Here is a 14651-nt window from a genome sequence, read left to right on the forward strand (position 1 = left end):
ATTCAAATCTTTTCCTGGAAAGCTTCTTTGACCTCCCAAATCTGGGTTATGCTCAGAGTTTATGTTAGAGTAATCATTAGATTACTTTGTAATTCTGTTTACTTTTACCTCCTCTAGGCTGGGAGCTAGCCAAAGATAAAGAGGCTTTTATTTTTGCATCCAAGAGCTTGACTGTGTGCTGAGTGTATTCTAGGAGCTCAGTACATTTTTAATGAATAAATGTCATGCTTAAATATCTCCAACTGTAACCATTCTTCACTTGTTCATACTTTTTCCTGTAATGCTAATAGTGGTTCCTTGAAGGATCTTCCTCCCTCTAGGCTTAGCCTGTCTTTTATTCATAGTGCTTATTCTTTTAATGGTCACTGTACTTTTCAGTCTAACCTGCTGATTGTCCACCTTTCCAAAATGCTGATAGGAGCACAATTCCTAATGGGAAATCTTGGAAGTGGCCTGTATGTTCAGCAGCAGATAAACAGATAAAGTGTTATATTTACATGTAATAGACTACAATACTGCTATAAAGAAGGGTAAACTTGCATTACTTGTAGGAAAATGGATGCACCTTGGGATAATGTTAAGTGACATAAATCACACGCACAAGCTTAAGTAGGGCATGGTGTCTCTTATATGAGAAACTCAAAGCATAAATAAAGAGCAAAATAAGAGCTAGGAAACAAAGATCGTCTGCTTGATAACTTCAATTTCTAGCTGCTCTCTAGAAAATTTCCTCTTCAACTCTTACAAGTTTACTTGTATTGTGCCATAATTCATCTGTGTTTTTCCCGTATTAGGGTGAGCTTTTTTTTTTTTTTTTCATTTTTATTGGTACCGGGGATCGAATTCACGACCGCCTGCTTGCAAGGCAGGTGCTTATGCTGCTGAGCTAAACCCCCAGCCCTAGGGTGAGCTTTTTGAGGCTCCTATTTTATATCCAGTTCTGCTATCTATGCTTCCTAGGTCTGCTTAGTAAATGTTATTAAACTGAATTCTATGCCTCTGGGTTATAGAATAAGTATTAGTGGAATTGCCATTGAATTTTAAGAAAATGATTTTTTTGTCACCATCTGATATAATTTTAGGACACTGATACTAGTTTTGTTTTTTGTTTTTTTGTTTTTTTTGTCTTTTTCCTTTTTATCGGTACCAGGGATCGAACTCATGACTGCCTGCTCGCAAGGCAGGCGCTTATGCTGCTGAGCTAAATCCCCAGCCCCAATGATACTAGTTTTTAAACCATAGTCCAAATGATAATATTTTTATTTATTTCCCTTGTGTATGTACTGATGCATTCTTTGGACAACTTGAAATGATCCTTATTTTTTTGCTTTGAATGTTCCATTTAATGTTTGATTAAAAAGCTTTTGGGCCAGGGATATAGCTCAGTGGCACAGTGCCTGTCTGGCAAGTGCAAGGTCCTAAGTTTGGTTTCTGGTACAAAAGAAAAAAAAAAAGAGCTTTTGATATGTCTTTCATCCCATAAAAAGTAATCAGGGTATTTCTAGAGCACAATTTTATTCCCTTTATCTTATTTATTTCAGCAGTTTTAGAAATTGAATTGCACCCAAGGGTTCACGCATGCTAGGCTGTACCACTGAGCTATTACTGACACCCCGTTCCTTTATTCCAAACACCTGTTATTCTTATTCCTTCCCCTTATTTGTTGTAATTGGTGGGTGATGTCAGAGAAAGCAATGCTGGACATTGGTTGGAGTGATAAAAGCAGATTTCTGGAATTATTTCAGTAAGGGAAAAGAGAACTAAGCACAGAACTGGACTCAGAGATAGATTTACTGGGCATGGTGGCACACACCTGTCATCTCAGTGCTTGGGAGGCTGAGGCAGGAAGATCACTACAAGTTTGAAGCCAGCCTGGGTTACATGGTGAGTTCAAGATCTGTCTGAACTATGCATGGAGACCCAGTCTCAAAAGACAAAAGAAAAAAAGTTTTTGTAAGTAAGTGGATGCAACTTGGGAATGTAATATGAAATAAGTCAGATACACGAGCTGAGATATTACATGGTTTCCCTTATATGAGAAACTGTGTATATGCATATGCTCACACAAATAAAGAGCAAAATGGGAAATAAGGAGAAATTCAGATACTTCCCCAAATTGTATATTCTATTGTTTTAAAAATATTTCAATATATGCTAATTTATTTAATGTATATACTAGTTTATCTTAATTCCTTGAAAAGAAAGTTTAGTATTATTTCTTTCTTGTAACAGTTTTTCTAGTCTGTATCCTATGCTTTTTGTAACTACTTTGAAGACACAGTGATGCACAGTGTAATAACTATTATTATTCCCTTATTATTTGGTTATGAAATTTTGTTTCTCATTTTTTCATTAAAAATGTTTCAGGTCCAAGTATAGCAAGGAGAAATGGGGAATTACAGTCAAGGAGCAGAGTGAAAGTAGAAAATTATTAAGAGGGTGAGGATTTGGCCAAACTGACTTGGTGGGCTTCTTGCCCCTGAAATTTGGCCCTGCCAGTGTGTTCAGTGTCCCCTAGGAGGGGTGGGGACCAGAGAGAGGATCTCTCTAGGCTACCTTGGCAACATTCTTTTGGGACAAGGCCCAAGGATGAGTTCTAGTTGAAAAGGACTCCAAGATCTTATCTAGAATTTTGTCCAAGGAGTAAGTCTTGACTAGTTCTAAATAAAGCACAGGGGAGCTGGGCAGGGGATGCACATCTGTAACCCTAGCACGAGTTCAGGCCCAGGCTGGGCAACGTAGTGACTTAATGAGAGCCTGTCTCAATGAGAAGGGCTGGGAATACAGCTCACTGCTAAGATCCCAGGTTGGTTTCCCAGCTGTCAAGAAGGAAAAACCACAGGGGAGAGGTTATCAGACTGTGGTCCCTGCAACTTGTTAGAAATGTGAGCAGATTGTCAGCTCTTCCAGCCCTGGGAATGAGGAGAGTGTACAGTTGATATCAAATGAAGTTACATGCATGCTAAAGGTTGAGAACTCACAGATAGCAAAACTAGAACATCAAGGTGGTGCTTTTGTACACCATGTATACATTGCAATATCAAATGTAAAAACCAAATGATTACACTTTTTGGTAAAGTTCTCAACAAGGTTAGCTGTGCATGTTGTTTAGAAGACTTTGCCTACCTCAGCAGCGTGACCTCTTTTGATGTAGAGTTTCCCAGTAGTACATTTTATATAACATTTGTACATTTATAAAGTATCAGATATTAAAAGTGGAAACCAACATTTCGATTGTAGAATTTAGTACAGGCACCTTAGAGACCTGTGATTGAATTTTGTTATTTGATGCTCGAAGAAACAAGCTGACAGAGGTTACTAAAATGCTCAGGGCCGCGCTGGTGAATAGCGCAGTGCACGGACCAAAGAATCTGGGTCTCCTCCTCCCCTGCCTCCTCCACGGACAGGAAGCTATTTCTGTCACAGTTGCATGCTTGATCTAAATATGCTTTATTTGGTAGCGAGTTCTCTGCAAGCTCCTTCTCTAGGACAGAGCAGAGAACACCTGAAATGACAGTGAAAAATGCTCTCTCAAAGACTTCTTTTTTCCCCATTTTGAATTATTTCTTTCAAAAAGTAGAGAGCATAACAAAACAACGGTCATCACCAATCTTAAGAAATAAAACACAAAATATAATGAAAACCCCATTCCTGTTTTCCTTCTACACTAACCACAAAAAACAATACCTAAATTATTATTTTTGTTTCCATGTCATTAATTACAGATGAGTAAATCTCTAAATAGCATGATGTATGGCTTTAAGTCTTAAATTATTTACATGGTATTCTATACATGACTTTCAGCTGCCCATTCTTTTCAAAGAGATTTTCATGTTTGTTAATAGCATAGGTCCTAGAGTATCTTCAATACTGCTGTTGTATGTAGTTTTATTATATGCTTTTGTTATACTCTGGTTTCTCTCCAGGTCATATAAATCATATGATTATACCAGTGTGTTCATTCTGCTAGTGAGAGCTTATTCTAATTTTACTCCTTTTTTTAATTTTTAATTTTTTTTTATTTTAAAGAGAATAAAACCAAGCAAAATAAAGCAGAATAGAGCCAATCAAAACAAAACTGTAAGTGATACAGGATTTCAAAACAAGATAATAGAAAATCAACAATGCAGTGCCTCTTGTCCTCTTCAAAATAGCTATCCACATCATCAGACATTGGAAAATGAAACAAAATAGAACAGAATGGAGCCAGTAAAACAGAACAGTGAATCCACAATACAGGACTTCAAAACAAGTTAATAGTAAATCCAAAATAGCTACCATAATATATCTTGTTATTTTTGAAATAGCTGCCCATGCCATCAGATACAACAAAATCAAACAACACAAAACAGAGTAAAACCAAACCAAACAAAACAATGAAAGTGATCCAGGACTTTAAAACAAGATAATATGGAGCAGTAGCTACCATCTTCAGAAGGAGATTCCCCCATAGATGCTGTAGTGCATTTTGTTATCTTCTAAATAGATGATCAGATTACTGGCTTTAGGCCTGCAAAGTCAATGAAACACTAAGACTAGAAGCATTAAGTTGTATTTTGCTGCAGTAGGTATCATGTTAGCCTGTGTTTCTCCAGATCAGCCAGTCACTGGGCAGGAGAGGGGACCTTGGCTCTTCTTGTCTCCCAGCCTGTGCACCAAGAAAGGCTGGCCCCTGGTTGTCCTCCTTGTGGGCAGCACATGGTGCCAACTCACAGTAAGTGGCTGGTTTCTTATCCTCCCTGTGGCCCATGAATAGTACCGACTAACAGGAAGAGGTTGGCATCTCTCCTATTTTTACTTTTTCCACTTTTTTTTTATTGTTACTTTTCATTGTTTTTGTTTGTTTGTTTGACTTTTGGTACCAGAGATTGAACTCACAACCTTGTGCTTACCAGACAAGTGCATGAACCACTGAGCTAAATCCCTGGCCCTGTATTTTTTTTTTAAACTTGCCCTGTGTTCCTTGCTTTGTTTCTCTTTCCACATAAGTTCCTTTACATATTTTCTTCTTTCCATTGTAGATTCAGTCCTTAGCACAGGATAAAAGAATGAGCGGTTGAACTATTATTGGAAGAATATATTTATATTAATTATATTTGTGTGTAAATTACCATTTTAGCCAATGAAAACTACACCTGGCAAATTTGCTACCTTGTTGTTTGGCCTTTGTCCTTTGATTGTGCTGTCATTTTTTTTTTTTTTTTGTCTTTTCATTTTTATCGGTACCAGGGATTGAACTCACGACTGCCTGCTTGCAAGGCAGGCACTTTATGCCGCTGAGCTAAACCCCCAGCCCCCTGTTTGTGCTGTCTTTTCAACTCAAAGATTAAAGCCTGATAGGAAATTTACCAAACTAAGTAAGTTATTAATTTGTTGTTTTCAGTTTGCTTGTATTCCTTTTCATTGGCATTATTATATGTCTATTTTAGTTCATAAAAGTGTGGACTAATTTGTGCTTTGACTATTATCCAGCAATTCTGTTAGTGCTCAGAAAGTTTTGGTTCCTAAGCCTTGCAGGGAGGCTGTGTGCACTTGCCTATACTTACTCTCAGTGCTCTGGGACGGTGAGTGAGGCAGCGGAACCCCAATTTCAAGCTTAGCCTGCCCAGTACAGCAAGGTAGCATAACCCTGTCCCAAAGTAAAGGGCATATGAATTTATTTCATGTGACTAAATCTGTTCTCAGAACTGTAAGAACAAAGAAACACTGCAAAATCATAAAGAACACATATTTATTAGACAAATCCATTTAAAAAGGAAATCAACTGGTGCTAGGTGTGGTGGTACACGCCTTTAATCTCAGCACTCTGGAGACTGAGGCAAGAGGGTCATTGTGAGTTCGAGACCAACCTGGGCTACAAAGTGAGCTTAAGGCCAGCCTGAACTGTGTGCATGAGACCCTGTCCCAAATGAATAAATAAATCAACCTTAAACATAAATGACAGACACTATTTTTTGTGAGGCGTATGTTCACAAATTCATTGAGTTGTGTATATATATGAAATGTAATTTCCCATTTTAAAAATTGATATTAAATGTTTTTTAAAGCTTAGACAACAGATTAACTTCTAAAGAAATTTTAGTCTTAAAGACATTACAGTAATGGTTAGTTTTTCAGTAATTTGAGGAACAAAAAAATACTTCATTTTTCAAGTATATTTTTGCTTGCTAGTCACGCTTCTTTTCATTATTCATTTGTAATACTTTATAAATGATTTTCTACTGTTGTGCAGGGTTTTTTTTTGTGGTATTGATGAGCTAAATGTTGAAAATTATTTTAAAATTAAGGTCATGCCCACTAGATGGAGCTGTTTTTCTTGTTTGATGTAGTAATAGGATAAATAAAAATAGAACTCTTTAAATGGAAGATCTAGAATTTGGGCCTAATATTTTGAAGGTAGATGACCTCAGTGGAAGGAAGCATTCAAATATTGTAAAACTATTCAGTGATGTATGTTTATCTTAATGACCAAGCCTAACTGCCAGAGTTAATATGGCAGAGAACCTTCTTTACTTGCAGTTCAATTTTTTAGACAGCGTTTTGCTGTGTAGTCCAGGCTGCCCTTGAACTCACTAGGTACCCTCAGGCTGACCTTGAACTCATGATGGTCTTCGTGCCTCTGCCTCCCAAGTGCTGGGATTACAGGCATGTTGCACCACACCTGGCTTCAGAGAACCTTTTTAATCTAAAATAAGTAGGGGCTGGGAATATAGCTCAACGTTGTGGCACCTGCCTGGTGAGTGCAAGGTCTTGAGTTCGATTCCCAGTACCAAATAAAGAAATTTTTTAAGGTTGATGTACGTGCAGATCCCACTCACGGTAATAACTGTATGTGCGAAACTGAAATTATTTATAAAGGAGGCATTTGTTACCAAAATTTGTTTCCTGTTTTCTTTGCATTTTTGAATATCACTGCCTTACCAAAGTTACAGTTACTTCCAAATTAAGGGAAGCATTTTGATTATTTATGTGTTCTTATTTCCTAAACAAAGGAGAGAAAATTAGGTTTGAATTTCTTATTTTTCTGAAGAAGTAAGATGTAAATTGATTTATATATTAGGAAAAAAGCAGTATTTATGGAGATATAGGTTTCAAATTAATGCTTTAGCTAGCTAATGAAATGCTTTCACTGAAGGTTTAGCTGAGCCATAAGAATATTTCTAGGATTTTGTTGTAGCATTTCCCCCTGATGTTACAGCTCTATGTCTGTGTCTGGCTGAGAGACTGCAGCATAAAGGCATGTAGACACTGTTAAAAATATTTGTTAAAGCCATGGTGTCAACAGGTCATGTGAAATTAAGGTTTCTTTTAAATACTGGCTTTGAATTTGTCCTCTAGAAGTTAATGTGTGACTGTGAACTCAGTATTCAGTTATTTATAATAGAATAAACAGCTTGTCAAGCTAGTAGTTTTTCTTGTTTTTCTTACTTGAATGTAAATATTATAGTAACATAGTCCTTATACATACCCTTAAGATGAATAACTACTATAATGCTTTATTTGGACATGTTCATTGCATTTTCGTTTTTTAAAACTTAATATTTTAGTTTTGCAGTGTGTCAGAGCTCTCCTTGAAGAGTATAAAACTCTTTATGTTTTATTTCTTTGCTACACTTAGCACTACGAGGTACATATAGTAGATGACCTTCACAAATTTATTACGTAGGTCAATAGTTTTGTTATGTGAGGAGTTTTTATTAGCATTACAGTGTAATATTAATTACGTAAATAACTTTTCTTGGAGAAATTTCCATACTAACAAAGAGAATTCCTGTTCTGTAGTTTTTAGTCACATATTCTTGTTGTCTTTTGTAATCTTATACTTTTCTGAAATGACATTTTATAATCGATTTAAAAGGACAATCTCACTGGAATGTCTTGGAATCATAATGATACATTCTACCATAGTGAGGATATGTTCTTTTCTTTTCCTTTCTTTTTTCTGAACCAAAATTTTAGTAGCGTGTATGGTCACCCTTCCCTAGCATTCTGGAAGGCAAAGGCAGCAGGATCACAAAGTTAAGCCCAGTCTGGGCAATTTAGTGAGACCCCGTCAGAGAGAAGGAGAGAGCAGGGAAGGAGGCAGGGAGGGCGGGGATGGAGATCACACTGTGAAGACCAAGTTCACCCCCCAGTGTGGGTTGGGGATCTTCTAAGGTTGGTTTCATGAGGATCGAGGGTATTAAAGATTGTCTAGTCCAACAGGTATCAAGAGTGTGACTCTAAGGGTGGTGTGCTACATCAGGCTTTCTGTGAGCCAGGTTACCAGTACTTTTTAAAAAATAGACATTTATGCTTTTCATGCTCAGTACAAAATAATACCTCTTGTTAGTAAATTATTTTGGTTTGGAAATAGGTTTTTTTGGAGTCAATATCTCACTCACTAATAACCAAGGCTGGCCTTGAACTCACAGAGCTACACCTGCCTCAATCTCCTGAGTGCAAGGATTACAGGCACACATGGCCTAAAACTTTTTTATTTTGTTATTTTAACTAACATGAGCAAATTTGGAATATTGATCTGTTTTTTTCAACAATAAAATAGTGGATTTTTGTTAGTTTGTTTTTTTGTAAATTCACTGTGATAGCTTTACCATAAAGTTTAAACTTCTAAGGGGAAAGGGGAATTGGCAGATGGTATAATGTAGCTTTTCCCACCCCCAGGTTGAAGGTGAAGATAGCTGCTCGTGTTTTAGAGACTCTTTTACTGTCTTCTTTGTTTTTTTCCCCTCCGTTTCTTTTCTGAACAGTAAAACAGTTACAAGCCTTCCTGGTCATTTGTGGCAGTCCACCATAGAAGAAAAAGCCTTCTAAAGTCTCAAGAACTAAATCAAGAGGATAATAATTTTATATTCCTTTTCGTTAGATATACCCCATTTCTCAAGTCGAAGGTTGAGATGGAGGCAGTGGATTCTAAACTGCATCCACCTTTTTTGTTGTTGTTGCTGTTGAAGGAATTTAAAACCATGTAGTGAAGAAACTGGACAGTTTAGGCTGAAGAGGAGTAATCAGGACGTGCATAATGGCCGCCTTCATTCAAAAGGCTTCCTTCATGAGGAAGTGAGATTAGATCTGTTGATTTATTCGTGAAACCAGTGGGTAGGAGACGTGGGCTGAATGAATTTTCATTCAACAAGGGAAAACTTTCTAGTGTGGTGAAAAAATACAAAACTAAAATCAGTTGGATTTGGAGGCAGTGAATTACTTTTTTCAGGAGACATTAATGTATAGATCAGATTATTGACTATTGGTAGAGATGCTGGTAAGTGAATCAGAATTTATGGCTAATTGAGCTAGATGATGTTTTAAGTTTTTTTCTATGATTATGTGCTTGGGTAAAGTTGTTGAAAATAATTTTTTAAGCTGCAAGTTTGAAAGACTGTTTGGTTTAGGAGCTATCTTCCATTTTTATATCAGGTGGTCAATAAACCAGAAGAGTTTATGGATCTGCAGTCTTGCTAGGATCAGTGTTGTAAATTTTCCAGGAAGTAGTCTGTGTTTTATTTGTTCATTTTATTGCACGTTGTTTGTAGAGGACAGATTGTTAGCAGAAATGTGGAAAAGAAAGGGGTGATAGACATCAGAAAAGAAAATAAAAGCCGTTTTGAAGGTGTATATTTAATTGATGGTCTTTTAAGACTATATTTAATTTTCTAAATTCTTTGTAATCATAAGTATTTTCTGCTTCCTGTTTATACTCTTTTTACTTTCTGTTTATTTTCCATGTCTTTTAACAAAGTAAACTAGACCATATTTAATATCTGTGTGACTTCCTCCTCATTGGTTGCTGATCTATAAATAGGAAGGTTCTTTGGAATATAATTACTGAAACCATGAGTGCATTATCATATTGTATATTACTTCTTAATTTAATAGTAGTTTCCAGGAGCAGGGGAAGGATTTTACTTTTCTTACCTTCCTTTGTATACTAGGAACAAGTAAGTGTTCTTACTATTAATTTTACACACTGGTAAGTGAATGTTAAACATTAACTAGGAATACTAGACATAAATAGATTACAGCAAAATAATTACCCTTCTTTTTGTGAGTAGTCATGTATCACTGTATTTATGCCTATATTTTTCTCTCTTTTATTGTTTGTGTCCTTAAGACTTCCAATAAGAATTTGAGATCTTACAGCGTCATATGTAAACTGTGTGCTTGTCATGCAAACATAGAGATATTATTTGTTCACTGGATGTTTACTGAAAGTCTGGTATAGCAGTTGTGCAGTTATATTACTAAAGGGTTCAAATGGGAACTGAATGAGTGAAGGAAACCAAGTGAAAATAACAAATATTGATATATTGTTGCATTTCTTAAAAAAAAAAAAAAAAAAAAAAAGACCTGCGGTGCTGTAGTCTGCTCCTCTTCTTTATTTAATATAAATGAGATTGCTTTGTGTGACATTTAAATATTCATGTTTATTTTTCTATGCACAAAGTCCTGTTTTAGACACTGGACTTAGAGTGACAATAGTTTTCCTTCACTTATGAGATTTATCATAATATAATGGAGAAGACAGACTGGTGGTTTAAAAATTCCAGTAAGTCTGCCTAGTAAAACAACATAGAACTTGGAGCCTGATAATGTGAGTTCTTATTTTGCCTCTATCTATTTATTCATGCATTTAATAGTTCTTGAGTATTTATTGTCTGTCTTAGAGATATACCAGAAGTTCACAGATGCCCTGAAAAGTTCCAGTCTCTCTGGTATTGTAAATAAGTCACAGCCAGCCGACATGGAGTAAGGCTTGCAGAAACTGTGTCCAGTACTCTAAGAGCAGTGACCTTCCTCAACCTGTGAGCTGCGTGAAAGAGCTCGTGTTAGAGGTGGGTCTTGAAGGATGAATATAGTTGGTATACTTTCTCCTGTCCCCAGATAGAGGGATTCTTAGGAACACATGGAAGCATTAATAGGATGTTTTGGAGAACAGCAGGTTATTTTTCTTCTCCCTCTTTTTGTTTTTTTTCAGACAGGGTGTTGCTATGTAGTTTAGGCTGACCTTGAACTCATCATGTAACCCAGCCTAGCCTCAAATTTGTGGATCCTCCTGCCTCCACTTTCCAAGTGCTGGGATTACAGCCCTGAGAGAACATTGAGGCACTGCATCATTGGTTAAAACATTGAGTATTTAATGAAGATAGAAGAAAAAAGCTACATATGTGGGATATGGGCATAATTGTGAGGAATTTTATCTGTCTGCTGAAATTGTTGTATTTTTTTATGGACGATAATTGTTACTTGTGGAAAGTTTTTAAGCAGGCATACTTGGTCTGCATTTTTACAAAGGTAATCAGTAAAATATAGGATCAAGTGGAAAGCTGAGACGAGACAAGAATACTGGTTTAATGTATTTTCATAATAAATGCAAATGAAATAATGAGGGTCCAGAGTAGTAATAGTGACGTTAGACCAGAGAGAAAAAATACAACTCAGAGTTAAAATTGATAAGATTTAGTGGCTGACAAGGACAGGACATGGAGGAGGTTTTGAGGTTTTGTCTTTATATCTGTGTAAGTAATTTCTGGTATCTAACTTCTAGAGAAAGAGCAGCATGATTTGAGTGAAGTAGTACTTTTGCTTTTGTAATATTTAGTTTTCTGAGTAAAACTATGTTAGAAGCCTTAAGTTATGATCAGAGGAAACACTTAGAAAGGAGAGTCAGTGGAGAGATAGCCTGGGTATGCATTATACCTTTTAAATCTTCAGTTTGCTATGCATAAAAATATGGAGGAGAGGTCAATCATTTTTCTAATTTGGAAATAACCAGGGTTATAGTTATCACATATTCTAAATTAGTGGTACAAAAATGATAGTAATTAGAAGTTACATTTTATAGGCTAGTAACTATTTATTGAATGCTTCCTTTGTGAAGCTTAGGTAAGATGTTAAGCATCTTGCATTCATTATTTCATTTAATTCTCATGTCAGCATGAGTCAAGTAATATTATTATCTGGATTTTCAGAAGAGAGAGGGTATATTAGCCAAAAGAACAAATAAGTGGACCTTCAAACCCAGGTCAGTTTGACTTGAAAACCCACGCTCTTAACCACTGTGCTATTTGACTGTCTCCTAGAGTATAAAACTGTAATGGACCTAAATACCTACTCTAGCCTGGCCCTGTAATCAAATATATGTCATTGTCAAAATCTGTAATTAGCATTAAGATTCGGTATCCAATTTACTTAATAAAAAGCTTATCCAGAAACCATTCATTACAACTGTTATCTTTGTGGCAGATCCTTGTTTTGGGGCGGTGGAGGTGAACTTAACACTACTCTCTCCTGACTTTACAACTTTGCTAAATACTGATATGTCTAGACCAGTCATGATTACTCTATGTTTCTTAACAGTCATCAGTTCAAACATGGGACTGTGACTCTTAATTTGGCCAATAATTTGTATGTGACAAATGAGACATGAATGATTTTATGAAGGACTCTTCAAATGATTTCCCCCTCCTATTTCTAGACATTCCTATCTAGAAGGTGCTTAGAATTGTAGGAGCTCTCTTGTAACCTTTCTGGGGCTGGGAGAGAGTTCAAGATAAAGCCAGAACACTGTACGCCAGCATGAAAACAAAAAGAAGGTAAGAACTTGAATCCTTAATGATCTTGTTGAACTGCTAAAGTACGCAGCCATAAAGATACTGTGCTGCAGTACTAGGTCTTATGTAAAATTAGAAGACATCCATTAGGCTGTGTGAAACAAGGGAATGTATTAGGTTGTTGTGAGGCCCACACACCCATATTTACTACTTAAAGAAACTTAATAAAGTCTAAAGTGTTTGTCCTTGCTCTAAAGTATAATAATAAACTGTCATAGGGCTTGTATTGCTGTGTAGATATGGTTAAAACTGGAAGAGAAGACAATTTTAGGGGCAGTGTGCTGATCTCACAGTGGTAGAAGTTGGAGATGATCTGCTATGGAATACTGAGGTATTTTGTAATAGGGTACCGAGGCGGCATGTGCTCACCAGCCAGCTACCCCATCACTGATGTTAGATGTTAACAGTGGCAAAGTGTTTTGAGGAGATGAGTCTGATTTCTGACAGTTTCTGTGGGTTGAGGGAATAGAAGGTAGGTCTTCTAATTAATGTAGGAAATAGAGATAAATTTACTTCATAGTTGGGGAACCTAATTTTCAGAGTCCCTTAACAGTCCCTTCCAGGGCTCAGGGAACATCACAAGCGGTATGATCATGTAATTATAATTTTGAGGGGTAAGATTTTTCAAAAGTTACATATTTGAATCGGTTAAAATTGCTATCTCTTACACTTTTATTTTCCCTTTACCGAACACCAACATTGGGTGGCATTGGAATGGCTGGAAGCAGCTTCGGGAACTGGCTAAGGGAAGACGGAAATACATTTCGATGTGGTGTCTGTTTGCAGTTGCTTGTGTATGTAGTTGTGAATAGCCATCCTCCAACAGGGACCAAAGTATTCTTTCTGTCTCGTGTGCCTAATTTCCTTCCTATGAGGTACACAGATGCAGGGCCAGAGATCTTAGAACAATATGAACATATTGTTTGTGTTTGGTACCAGAGTATGTAGGTTAAGGAAGAGAAACATATCTAAAGTGTGTGGAGCTACATCCCTAGCACTGTTTTATTTTACTTTGAGATGAGGTCTCAAAACTTGCTGGCCTTGTCTCAAGCTTGCTGTCCTCCTGCCTCAGCCTCCTGAGCCTCTGGAATTACACATGTGTGACACCAACCCTGCCCTAGAAAATTTTTCTAGATCTTAGAGCTTAGATATGATCGATTGATTTTGGGGACTGAACCAGAGCTACATCTCCAGCCCTTGTTATTCGTCTCATTTTGAGACAGTTTAGCTAAAGTCACTGAGTTGCCCTGGCTGGGCTCAAACTTGTAATTCACTACTTCAGCCTCCAAAAGTGCAGGGATTATAGGCACATGTTTTCCTAAATTTGGTAACATTCCTACAAATGTACATGGTGTTCTCAGTAATAAGTTGTAAAGCTGATATAAACTTATTCATGCTGCTTGTAACAAAAAATGATCAAACACTAGCAAAAAGACCAAGCTCTCATTTTGCTCTTTTAATATTGTTATTGGAGTCATGGGTGAACTCTCAGGCATAAGGGCTCCTAAAGACTAGGTTTGGGACACCGGGGATGGTGGCGTATGCCTATAATACCAACATTTGGGAGGCTGAGGCAGGAGGATCGCTTTGAGTTCGAGGCCTGCCTGGGCTACAAAGTAAGTTCAGACCCTGTCTTAAAAAACCAAAACCAAACAAATAAACCAAAAAACCCCTAGGCTTGTCCCCAAACACCAAAGCAACTAGGAGCAAGAGAGGAGCTTTAATTAGTGTGGCTAAACTGGCAAAGACAGGTGAAGAGGCCCAAGATCTGTCTGCAAGGGACAGACAGGAATTGAGGGGTTTTTATAGAAAAGAAGAACAGAGGCAAAGCTGGAGTGTGGGTAGCGGTGGCGTGGGTCAGCCTTGGTCTGGTGAATCGCTATTGCAGGCCTGGTCTGTGAGGCGGCTCTGGAGTCCTGTGGTGTGGTGGGACAAGCTGGCTCCCTGGAGACCTTTGCTTCTGCTTGTGTGTATGGAGGGGCGCAGGGCACAGGGCGCAGGGTCAGGACAGTGAGTGGAGACTTGTGCAACAGACATCCT

At 37.3% G+C, this 14651-nt stretch overlaps 1 protein-coding gene and 1 long non-coding RNA gene across 3 annotated transcripts in view; both read left to right on the forward strand.

Moving 5' to 3' along the window:
* Positions 1–14651, forward strand: part of Adk (adenosine kinase) — a 500383-nt gene that overhangs the window by 103706 nt on the left and 382026 nt on the right. The gene's annotated exons all lie outside the window — the stretch shown is intronic.
* The window catches only part of LOC134473660 (uncharacterized), a 62733-nt gene that overhangs the window by 15412 nt on the left and 32670 nt on the right, over positions 1–14651 (forward strand). Inside the window, exon 2 of the long non-coding RNA XR_010044024.1 lies at positions 1–14651. This exon is cut by the window's left edge and continues 14023 nt beyond it; it is cut by the window's right edge and continues 32670 nt beyond it. This is a non-coding gene — a long non-coding RNA (uncharacterized LOC134473660).

This window comes from Cavia porcellus, unplaced genomic scaffold (assembly GCF_034190915.1).
Source record: "Cavia porcellus strain 051 isolate PalLab524CR breed Dunkin Hartley unplaced genomic scaffold, mCavPor4.1 scaffold_28, whole genome shotgun sequence".
NCBI lineage: Eukaryota > Metazoa > Chordata > Mammalia > Rodentia > Caviidae > Cavia > Cavia porcellus.